Below are 11,993 nucleotides of genomic sequence, written 5' to 3' on the forward strand. Positions count from 1 at the left end.
CTTCCAGTTTTCCTCCGTGTTTCCTGAATGGATATAGGATCTCACTGTGCCTTAGGCAAGAGCAGCCAACTTTATTTTTGGCTGCTGTCAGTTCAGCCTCTTAGAGTGCCCCTCCCCACACCTTCACACGTACCATTGGGCACATGGCTTTGCCAAACTCCTTTTCACTGTGCACTGCCCGGAAGCCCAGAAGGGCCTGGACCCTCAGGCACCTGGTGACCCTACCCACCAGGGTCCATTCTTCCCTGGAGTCCCCCCGCCCTCCCCTCTCCCTCCCACCCTAGCTCTGCTCTGTCCCTCAAAACTCAACTCCAACTTCAGGAACATACCTCCCTCCGGGCCAGGGCAGGGACAAGGGGTTAGGTGCTCCCATGAGCTGGGAACGACGTCAAGAGCTGATTTCAAGATTGTTCTTTAAGAACTTCCTCAGCCTGGCTGGCATAGGCCTTGAGGGCTGGGAATTCCCGCCTGGGAATCTTTCCAATATTCTGCCAGCTGTTTCTTCTCTTTCAGTGGTTTTATTATTTTTTTCTTTCTGTTCCAACTCCTCCTTTCGCTTTCAGTACGGGAGCTCAGGCAGAATGGTGGAGGAGGGTGGGGACCTGGCATTTGCTGAGTTAGGAGCTGTGGCCAAGGCCAGCTGTGCCAAGGGAGAGGACAGGATACAGGAGGAAACGGGGCTGGGTGCAGCGGCTCGCGCCTGTAATCTCAGCACTTTGGGAGGCCGAGGCGGGCGGATCACCTGAGGTCAGGAGTTTGAGACCAGCCTGACCAACATGGAGAAACCCCGTCTCCACTAAAAATACAAAATTAGGCCAGACACAGTGGCTCACACCTGTAATCCCAATACTTTGGGAGGCCAAGGTGGGCGGATCACGAGGTCAGGAGTTCAAGACCAGCCTGGCCAACATTGTGAAACCCTGTCTCTACTAAAAATGCAAAAATTAGCCGGGCATGGTGGCACGTGCCTGTAGTCTCAGCTACTCGGGAGGCTGAGACAGGAGAATCGCTTGAATCCAGAAGGTGGAGGTTGCAGAGAGCTGAGATGGTACCACTGCATTCCAGCTTGGGCAACGGAGTGAGATTTTGTCTCAAAAAGGAAAACAACCACCACCACCACCACCACAACAAAATTATCTGGACATGGTGGCACATGCCTGTAATCCCGGCTACTTGGGAGGCTGAGGCAGGAGAATCACTTGAACCTGGGAGGTGGAGGCTGCAGTGAGCCAAGATTGTGCCACTGCACTCCAGCTTGGGCAACAGAGTGAGACTTCATCTCAAAAAACAAAACAAAACAACAACAAAAAACACATGCAAACAAACAAAAAAACAAAATTAGCCGGGTGTGGTGGTGCATGCCTGTAATCCCAGCTGCTCGGGAGGCTGAGACAGGAGAATCACTTGAACCCGGGAGATGAAGGTTACAGTGAGCCAAGGTCATGCCACTGCATTCCAGCCTAGGTGACAGAGCAAGACTCTGTCTCAAAAAAAAAAAAAAAAAAAAAAAAAAAGGAGGAAACAGGAGTGGAACAGAGGAAGTGAGACCAGCACCAGGGCGGCCTCTTGTTTTTCTGGGGATTTTTACGTCATTCAGCTCTGGGCATAAGGCCTTGTTTCCAGAAGGGCCCTGTCAAAAATGCACATCTATTACTTGGGAGAATGACACATTAACCCAGTAACTCCAATTCACATGTCAGATGTGCTAGCTGTTGCCTACAAGCAGAGATCAAATAGAAGGGCAGAGGGAACAGCTACGTTTCGAGGGAGAGTGTGGGAAGGGTTGGGGGCGTGTGGAGTACTTGCTTGGGGAGGTGCCACAGAGCTCTGAGCAGCTAGAGGACAGTGAGGAGGTAACAGACACCTGGGAATTTGGGCCAAAAGGATAAATCCCTGCCTGGGAAGCCTTTTTTTCACTGCATAATAAGGCTCCAAGAGGGAGTAGCGTCTCTTGGTGAGATCATCTCCTTGGTGTGATATTGGGCATCATAGCACCTGACCATGACACTGGGTCTCCAAGGTGGGTGGGTCCCTTGGACAACTTCCTGGTGAGACAGCCACTGGTCTCCAGCATCAGATAAAGATTAAATTCAGCCACATGTAACCGAAAAGGCAAGTCAGTCGCTTAAACCAGAGAAAGTTTGATTTTTGTTTCACATAAAATAATTCTGGAGGCAGACAAAGCTAGGACTTATGCCGGGGCATGGTAGCTCGCTCACACCTGTAATCCTGGCATTTTGGGAGGTCAAGGAGAAGGAATCGCTTGAGCCCAGGAGTTTGAGACTAGTCTGGGCAACAAAGCGACACTCCATCTCTACAAAAAGTAAAAACAAAAAAAATTAGCTAAGGCGTGGCGACATGCACTTGTAATCCCAGCTATTCTGGAGACAGAGGTGGGAGGAATTCTTGAGCCCACGAGGTCAAGGCTCCAGTGAGTGGTGATTCCACCACAGCACTCCAGCCTGGGCAACAGAGCAAGACCTTATCTCAAAAAACAAAACAAGGTCAAACGCAGTGGCTCATGCCTGTAATCCCAGCACTTTGGAAGGCTGAGGCAGGTGGATCACGAGGTCTGGAGTTCGAGACCAGCTTGGCCAACATGGTGAAACTGGACTTCCTTTCGTCCTGGTCTTAATTCCCCACATTACCACTTGTGCTTCCTGGGCTTACCTCCAAAATCCTTGCCTTGGGGTTGGCCTCCGGAGGATCCCAAACCAAGATGCTTATATTATTGAGCACTTACTGTGTCCCAGGTGCCTCACAGGCAGGCATTGTCTCCGTTTTTCCTCAAACCTGTGTGGTGGAATGCCATGAAGTCCCATTTTAGGGATGAAGCTAAAAAGTCACCCATCACTAGAGCCAAGATTCAAACCAGGCTGATCATTTTGGTTGTTCGGTTGTTCGTATGTTTGTTTTTGGAGGGAGGGTCTCACTCTCACTCTGTTGCCCAGGCTGGAGTGCAGTGGCACCATCTCAGCTCACTGCAACCTCCGCCTTCCAGGTTCAAGTGATTCTCGTGCCTCAGCCTCCCAAGTAGCCACCACACCCGGCTAATTTTTAAAGTTTTAGTAGAGACTGGGTTTCACCATGTTGGCCAGGCTGGTCTCGAACTCCTAAACTCAGGTGATCTGCCTGCCTCAGCCTCCCAAAGTGTTGGGATTACAGGCATGGGCCACCTTGCCCAGCAGGCTGATCATTTTGTGATATCTCCTTAGAGCAGATACCTAGACCTGGATCCCTGGGTCATAGCAAGTACATTTCTAGACTTTTGACCTGTTCTGCCAAACTGCCCCTGAATTAAGTCAAACCCACTTGTTTCCCTGTCCCCACTGGCAGTGTGGGGGCCCCTCACTTCTCATGTCCTTACAGCCAAGGGCTCTCAGCTCTTTCCAACTCAGGCCCTGTGAGGACATTCCTCTGGAATACATATTTTAGAAAATACAGAGCATTAATATTAACTAGCTGTATACTAGCAGACGTGCAATATCTGTCTGCAAGTTGAACTGAAAGGCTGTGAAACCAAGTGGATGAGCTCCTGACCTGAGAACGGTTGTCTCCTCGCTGCCCTCCTGGCTTGGCTGGGGGTGCAGCTTCTGCCCATCTCCCCTCCCTGGAGCCAGGTGGACAGAGGGGCATGGGTGGGCAGATGGAAAGGGAGGTGAAGGGTCGAGGAGGAAGGGCACGGGGATGGGAACTGTGTGGTGCGGGCCTGCGGAGGGAATCTTCGCTGGAACAGCTTCGGTCCCTTCCAGCACATTCCCTTTCCTGGCAGAAATACTGCTGGGATAGGGAGTGAGCTGGGAGTGTGACAACGCCCCCATCTCTTCCCCTTAGATGTCTGAAGAGCCAACCTGCCACTCCCGCATTCCAGGCATGTCAAGTTGGCATTCCAAATGCTAGGGGTGGCAGGGAAGGCGTATGAGCAGCTGGAGAGGGGCATCGGAACCTGCTTCACAAGCATGTGCAACTGCTACTTCAGTGTCCCTAGAGAGCAGAGAACCCTACACGATGGCTGCAGGACGGGGCGTTCCCACCTTACCCCGTCTTATCAGACCCCCTCACTGGGCTTTCCAGCTTTCCAAACACTTACACATCTGGGAACGGCTTTGATCCTTTCACAGCCTGTAGGAGGGCTGAGCCACAGGATATTATTACCACATTTTACAGATAAGGAAGCTGAGGCTCTGATTAAAACGATAGTTCAAAGTCACATGCTATAGCTCAAGAATTCTGCAGCCTCTCCTACTAATAACCATATCATGGTGAACACACATTCCCTGAACGTGATTACATGCCGGGCACCGTATGAGGCTCTTTAACCAAGTTATGCCCTTCAGTCCTCCCAAAACCCTCTCGGGTGGAGAGTCAACTGCATCTGACAGAGCTGGGATTTGAACCTGGGCTGTTGGACTCCATACCCAGGCAATCTCAAAGTACAGTCCCCCAGACCGGGAACATCAGCTGAGAACTTTGGAGAAATGCACATTCTCAGACCCCACCCTAGACCTGCTAAGAAACTTGGGGCGAGGCTCTACAGCCCCTGGTTTAATATGCCCTCTAGCTGATTCTGATGCACTCTGAAATTTGAGAATTGCCATCAAAATACATTCTTTAATTGGTGGATTTTTTTTTTTTTTTTTTTTGAGATGGAGTCTCGTTCTGTCACCAGGCTGGAGTGCAGTGGCGCAATCTCAGCTTACTGCAACCTCTGCCTCCTGGGTTCAAGTGATTCTCCTGCCTCAGCCTCCCAAGTAGCTGGGATTACAGGCGACCACCATCACGCCCAACTAATTTTTGTATATTTAGTAGAGACAGGGTTTCACCATGTTGGCCAGGGTGATCTCGAACATCTGACCTCAGGTGATCCACCCGCCTTGGCCTCCCAAAGTGCTGGGATTACAGGCGTGAGCCACCGCGCCCAGCCAAATTTCAATCTTGACTACACAGTAGAATTACCTGGGGAACTTTAGTGACATAATGACTAGTGCTGTCCAGGATGAGATTAGCAGCTTCCCAGATGAATGTAATGAGCACGTCACTCCATTGACATGCACTGAGGACAATAACCACTGAAGGCTCCCTGTTTGGCCAGAATGTTCTAGAGGAGCAGAACAGGGCAGCCTGATTCATTTGGCTGTTCCTCAGTCCTGGTGGGAATGAAAGAAGACTTGGAGTCCAGAAAGGAGAGACTTTGAGGCCCTTCTTCTTCATTATTATTATTATTATTTTTTTTTTTTGAGACGGAGTCTTGCCCTGTTTCCCAGGCTGGAGTGCAGTGTTGTGATCATGGCTCACTACAGCTTCGACCTCCTGGGGCTCAAGTGATCCTCCTGTCTCAGCCTCCTGAGTAGCTGGGACTAAAGGAACAAGCCACTACGCCTGGCTATTTTTTTAATTTTGTAGACATGGGGAATCTTGCTTTGTTTCCCAGTTTGGTCTTGAACTCCTGGGCTCAAGTATCCTCCCGCTTCAGCCTTCCAAAGTGATAGGATTACAGGCATGAGCCACTGCACTCGGCCTTAGCCCCTACTTCTTGAGAGGCCTCCGTGAGGGCCCAGGAAGCCTGCAGCCCTGATGAGGCCCAGAGACCATGGCCGTTTGTTTTGGCATTTGCCCAGCAGACAGTTCTGTGTGGAGCTGTGGCTCTTTTGTTTGTGTGGTTTAACTGTTGGCCCAGTTTTTCCAGAGCTGATTAGATATCCCCGTGAGCAGCACATCCATTTCTAGTCCACAGGATTCCTGAAAAAAGGGCTGAAACCACTGTTTCTCTTAGCCATGAGGCAAGTCAGAGGTAGAGGGGGCCTGGCTCCTGCTTCTGGTATAACACTCTGAGCCTTGAGTTTGAGGATTCAGTGAGTCTATTAGTCAGGGTCCAGTCAGGAGACAGAAACCACACCAGTGTTTTGTTTGTTTGCTTGTTTTTGAGACAAGATCTTGCTCTGTTGCCCAGGCTGGAGTGCAGTGGCACGATCTGGGCTCACTGTAGCCTCAGCTTCCTCAGCTCAAGCCATTCTCCCACCTCAGCCTCCCAAGTGGCCTGTGAACATGATTACATGCCGGGCACCGTATGAGGCTAATTTTTGTATTTTTTGTAGAGACTGGGTTTCACCATGTTGCCCACGCTGGTCTCAAACTCCTGGGCTTAAGGGATCCACCTGCCTTGGCCTCCCAAAGTGCTGGGATTATAGGCGTAAGCCACTGCGCCCCGGCCCACACCAGTTATTTTAACAGCGAGAATCGAATGTGCAGAATTGTTCATTAGGTACTGAAGAACTGAAAAGGCAAAAAGAGAACGCTGAAGCATTATGGAAGTCACAGCCGCAGGAAGCAGCCAGGGCTTCCCTAGGGCTGGAGGAACAAAGGGAAACAGTGAGAATTGTTAAAACTTAGAAGCTTGCAGGAGTACCCATAGTGCTGAAACTCAGACCTTTGGGGATGGGTTGCCTGCTGGTGGTGCTGGTGTCTCTGAGGGGAAACCATGAGGCTGGTTCTGTGAGTATTGGAAAAAACACAAACCGCAATCAACTGCTGCTCCTTGAGTGAATTGCTGCTGTCAGATGGAAAAAACGTTTCTAGGGTGGGGGCATGTCGGGGGACAGCTGGGTTTCCAGCTGTCTCATTCCTCCCTGCCCTTAGGGTCTACCCCTTTTCACCTGCAGGCTCACACTCCCCTCTCAGTATTCTTTTTTTTTCCAGGACCTACCCCAAACTTTGCTGGTTCAATCAATAATGTGCTTTACGGAGCAGCTATTAGGCTGCACCCGCCCTGGGGTCTGGGTGGCTCAGCTATAGATATGGTAACAGCATCCACATTCATTGGAAAACGTAGTGCCCCACCCTGCTGTAAGCATGTCATATGCATGAATACACTGACTATTACCCTTATTTTACAGATGGGGAGGCCGAGGCACAGAGACGTTTAGCAGCTTGCCCAAGGTTATTCTTTAGCTAGTAATGGGCAGAGCCCGAATATGAACCCAGGCAGAGTGGCTCCACGACCTACATTCTCACTAAGCCCCCTCATTGCCTCAAGACCTGGAAAGGCAGAACTGTACACAGCTGACCACAGCACGGGGTGGAGAATGCCACTGGGATGGATGGGAGGGCCTCACAGAAGTGGTAGCTCATTTCATGCGTTCATTCAACAAGTCTTTTTTATTTTTTTTGAGACGGAGTCTCTGTTGCCCAGGCTGGAGTGCAGTGCTGTGATCATCATGGCTCACTGCAACTCCACCTCCCAGGTTCAATCGATTCTCTTGCCTCAGCCTCCCTAGTAGCTGGGATTACAGGCACGCACCCCCACGCCTGGCTAATTTTTAAATTTTCAGTAGACACAGGGTTTCGCTATGTTGGCCAGGTTGGTCTCAAACTCCTGGCCTCAGGTGGTCCGCCCGCCTCGGCCTTGGGTGGCGGCGGGCTGGGGGCATCTTTCACCCCAAGTAGGCAGGTCTGGGACAATAGGCATGAGCCACCGTGCCCAGTTTCATTCAATAAGTCTTTAGACTGGGGTGTGATGGTAAACAAAAGCAGACATTCTACCTGCTCTCAGGAAGCTTCTAGTGGAGACACAGATATTATTCAAATTTTCATATCCAAAAAAAGCAAGCTCCAACCAGTTTCAAATCTGATTAGGAGGAACATCGCTGAATGGGCCCCTCTGATTCCCAATGGGATGTGAGCCCCTCCCTGCCTGACCCCCATGCCTGAGGTAGGCCTTTCAGCAGAACCACCCACCAGAGGTTCAACAAAGATGATTTTGGATTCCCTGAGCCTCCTTTCCAGGGCAAGGGTGAGGGTGTGTGCACAAATCCCTGTTGTGCCCTGTTGGGTTGGGGGGCCTGCAGGATGCCACCAGGTTCTTGCTATGAAAATTGTAATCATGGGGGTTTGTTGTAAACATAGAAATGAGAGAACTTGCTTCCTGGAGGAAGTAATAATTGCACTGGGACAAAAAGATGAGTGGGAGTTAATTCAATGGAGAGAAGAAGGAAAAGAGGTCTGGTCAGAGGGCACAGCATGTGCAAAGGCCCTGGGATGAGGGTTGGGGTCATGGTGAGTGTCAGGACTGCTAGTCCTGCTCCTGAACTCCGGCCAGCCCTCCCTGGCATGCAGCGCAACTGTCAAGACTCCCACCACTCCAGTTTGGAGCCCTGTAGCCAGCCCTTCCTGCATCACGCTGGAGGCCAGCCATCGCCTTCTAGTTGGATCCCAGCCTCCCACAGCTCCAAGGAACAGGCCGGGCTCAGGGGACTCTCAAGGGAGGCCTGAAAAAGCCCCAAAGCTGGAAGCTGCTCCGGGGACAATAGAGGCAGTCCTTTGGGATAGAAAGTGGGGAGTTCCCAGTGAGTCTTTGGAGAGTAACTGAGTGCACCATATAAATGAAGCCTCAAGGGAGCGGGGGCTCGAATAGTCACCCCACCCCACCATGAGGGCTTTGACTAGGATACTTGCAGTACGGAAGGCACACGAATTAACTCCCACTCCTTGACTGCATGGGAGGGCAATGATGAACGCAGGCCAAGGACAAGGCTGGAGAGGAACATCGCTGTTTGGGGCAGCTTCTCAGCCTGACCCTTTCAGGAGGCCACTAGGCCTTTGGAGAATGAGGTTCTGAGGAGTCACACCGTGTCTTTGTGTGGGATCCAGAGAGCCTTTGGGATCAGTGGACAAGATCCTAGACTCCTACTGGTTCAAAGAGGGGAGAGGCAGAGAGCAGAAGGAAGAAAGGGAACCACCTCTCCATTGGTTCCCTGTGCCTCCTCTCCGCCCTGTTTACAGAAAACAAAGTGCCTTTGGTTGACTCTGGACCGATTCCCCCAAAGCAATTAGAGCAACCACTGTCAATGCTCCAGGAAGAACAGCTTCCCCTCCCCCATCGGGCCCCCTCCCTCCAGGCAGCAGCTGAAGGCCCAACTGGGGGCCCCATGCTTGTGTCTGTTGGGATCTGCATGCCTGGCCTGTCCCCAAGCCCCCTCCCCCACTCCAGCTAGCCCTGAAAGGGTGCCCCATAGCTATTCAAGTTTCCATGGGCTCAATCTAATCAAGCATTGAGGACTGTGTCATCCTCATTACTCTCCCTGGGAGCATCTGATTAGGAGGCACATCGCTGAATGGGCCCCTCTGATTCCCAATGGGAAGTGAGCCCCTCCCTGCCTGACCCCCATGCCTGAGGTAGGCCTTTCAGCAGAACCACCCGACCAGAGGCTCCGAACAAAGATGATTTGGATTCCCTGAGCCTCCTTTCCAGGGCAAGGGTGAGGGCGTGTGCACAAATCCCTGTTGTGCCCTGTTGGGTTGGGGGGCCTGCAGGATGCCACCACCCATCTGCCATGCTGATTAGGTCCTGGGGCTATTAGAGAGGAGAACCGCTGAGGGGCGGGATGACGTGACCCAGGGGCCAGGGGCTCAGGCAGGGACTCAGCGCCTGACAGGGGAGGTGACCCCCACTGATTTGTTTGGAGCCCCAGCAGCACCACTCACCGCCATCTCTTCTGGTGGAAGAGATGTACTGCTTGGGTGGCAGGGGGCTGGGGGCATCTTTCACCCCAAGTGGGCAGGTCTGGGAGTGTGTTGGAGCCAGCTCACATAGGCTTGCAAGAGCAGATGGTTAAATATTCAGGAATTTAGTGAGCTGGTTGTTAAACACAGCCATCATTAAAATTAAATTAAATTATATGAACAGTGTTTCTCAACCTTTTGTTCATCATTGCCTCCTGAGAAGACTTTCAAGACATTTTTTCTCCTCCAATCTCCTACCATCACTCTCTCATAAACATTTAATATCACAGATACTACATATCTGCTGAAGTACTGGATATATATCTGTGCTTTATACATAAAAGGATTAAGTTTTTTGCCTTTTTTTTTTTTTTTTTTTTTTTTTTTTTCTCATTCTGTTGCCCAGGCTGGAGTGCAGTGGTGCGATCACGGCTCACTGCAACCTCCACCTCCCAGGTTCAGGTGACCCTCCCACCTCAACCTCCAGAGTAGCTGAGACTAAGGCATGTACCACCATACCTGGCTGATTTTTGTATTTGTTTGGTAGAGGCAGGGTTTCATTATGTTGCCCAGGCTGTTCTCAAACTCCTGGACTCCAACGATTTGCTCTCCTCAGACTCCCAAAGTGTTGGGATTACAAGTGTGAGCCACTGCACCCAGCAAGATTTTTTGTTTTGTTTCCCTACCAAGAATCAGTTTTTGCCCCTGTTGAGAATGCATGCTATAAACTCAGAATTAAATAAATTATGTTCAAAACAAAGGTAACATATACTCACAGCACAGCACTTCCTAGTTACTTTGCTGCACTTTACTATTATTGATTCTTTTGGGGTAATGGATATGCCTTTTTTCCTCTGGAGAGCTGGATGTGCAACACTTACCAGCACACCACTGAGCGGGTCTTTTGGTGAAATAGTAGGCAGCATGAGAGGTGACTGATTTTAGTCAAAGAAAGATGGGTTTGTCTAGCAAAAACCTCACTCAAAGAAACATGGGAGGACCTGGCGAATTCCAGTGGATGCAGGGAAGAAAAGAAGACGAGCCGGAAGACAGAAAGGACCCTCTGATGCTGACTCCATACTGGCGGAAGGGTGTCTCTCGTGGAAAGTTAAAAACAGCGGGAAAAATATACCGTGCCCTCATGCACTAGGGGTGTTTGTAACTAGCAATTGCTTGTTTATTCCTCAGGTACACACCTTATACACCTTTAAAGGTCAGGGGCATAAGACTGAGACCCACTGCCCCACTTCCTCCCACGGTCTCGTGTCTAGAGGGTTCTACGGATACCCAGAGATCTTCATTCTGAACGGCACGCTAGGCCGGATGGGGAACACAGAGGAATGAATGGCACTGCCTGGCCTTGAGAAGAGTGAGAAGACAAGCCTTCACATGAGATAAACATGCGAGCACTGCATCACTTCCTCCTCTCCAGGCCTCAGTCCCCTGGCCAGGCACCCCAATGACATGGGAGGAGTTCTCAGTGGGCCCTTTCAGCTCCCACTGTCCCAGCCTGGAAAGCTCTCCTCTTCCTTCCATCTGGACAAAGCTATGAGGCCTGGCCTAGGCACTTCCTCCTGCCACTCCTCCAGCTTCATCCATCTCCTGTCTGCATAGCAGGATGGCCTTTTACTTTCTTTGAATTTTTTTTCATTTGGGGAAATCACAGGGGTCAGCACATCCAGGGTGTGATGGATAAGCCTCGCCCTGGGAAAACCACTTTCGTGATCATAGTATCTCCCCTGCCAGGTAAGTATAGGATGGCCTTTTAAAACTTAGCCCACCTGCTTCAACCACAGCAAGGCGACATGTGAGGGGCAAAGTGTGAACCCAAATGCTGCGACATTCCTCCTCAGCTGGGAGACCACTGGCCATTACCAGCTGATCCCAACACCAGCCTAATTTTTTTTTTTTTTTTTTTTTTTTTGAGACAGAGTTTCGCTCTGTCACCCAGGCTGCAGTACAGTGGCATACTCTTGACTCACTGCAACCTCCGCCTCCCAGGTCCCAGCAATTCTCCTGCCTCAGCCTCCCAAGGAGTAGGGACTACAGGCATGCACCACCATGCCTAATTTTTGTATTTTTAGATCAGGCTGGTCTCGAACTCCTGACCTCAGATAATCCACCCGCCTTGGCCTCCCAAAATGCTAGGATTATAGGTGTGAATCACTGGCCCCGGCCCTCCTCATTTTTTTTTTTTCTTTTTTTATTTGAGACAGAGTTTTGCTCTTGTTGCCTAGGCTGGAGTGGAGTGGTGCGATCTCAGCTCACCGCAACCTCCGCCTCCCTGGTTCAAGTGATTCTTGTGCCTCAGCCTCCCGAGTAGCTGGGACTACAGGCATGCACCACCACACCCAACTTTTTTTTTTTTTTTTTTGTATTTTTAGGACAGAGAGGGTTTCACCATGTTGGCCAGGCTGGTCTCGAACTCCTGGTCTCAGGTGATCCGCCCAAGTCAGCCTCCCAAAGTGTGGAATTACAGGCGTGAGCCACCGTGC

General features: G+C 50.8%; 1 pseudogene; it reads right to left on the reverse strand.

Moving 5' to 3' along the window:
* Nucleotides 1-11,119: 11,119 nt before the first annotated feature.
* Nucleotides 11,120-11,252, reverse strand: LOC116275626 (annotated as a pseudogene).
* Nucleotides 11,253-11,993: the final 741 nt, after the last annotated feature.

The sequence above is a fragment of the Papio anubis genome, chromosome 6 (assembly GCF_008728515.1).
Source record: "Papio anubis isolate 15944 chromosome 6, Panubis1.0, whole genome shotgun sequence".
Lineage (NCBI taxonomy): Eukaryota > Metazoa > Chordata > Mammalia > Primates > Cercopithecidae > Papio > Papio anubis.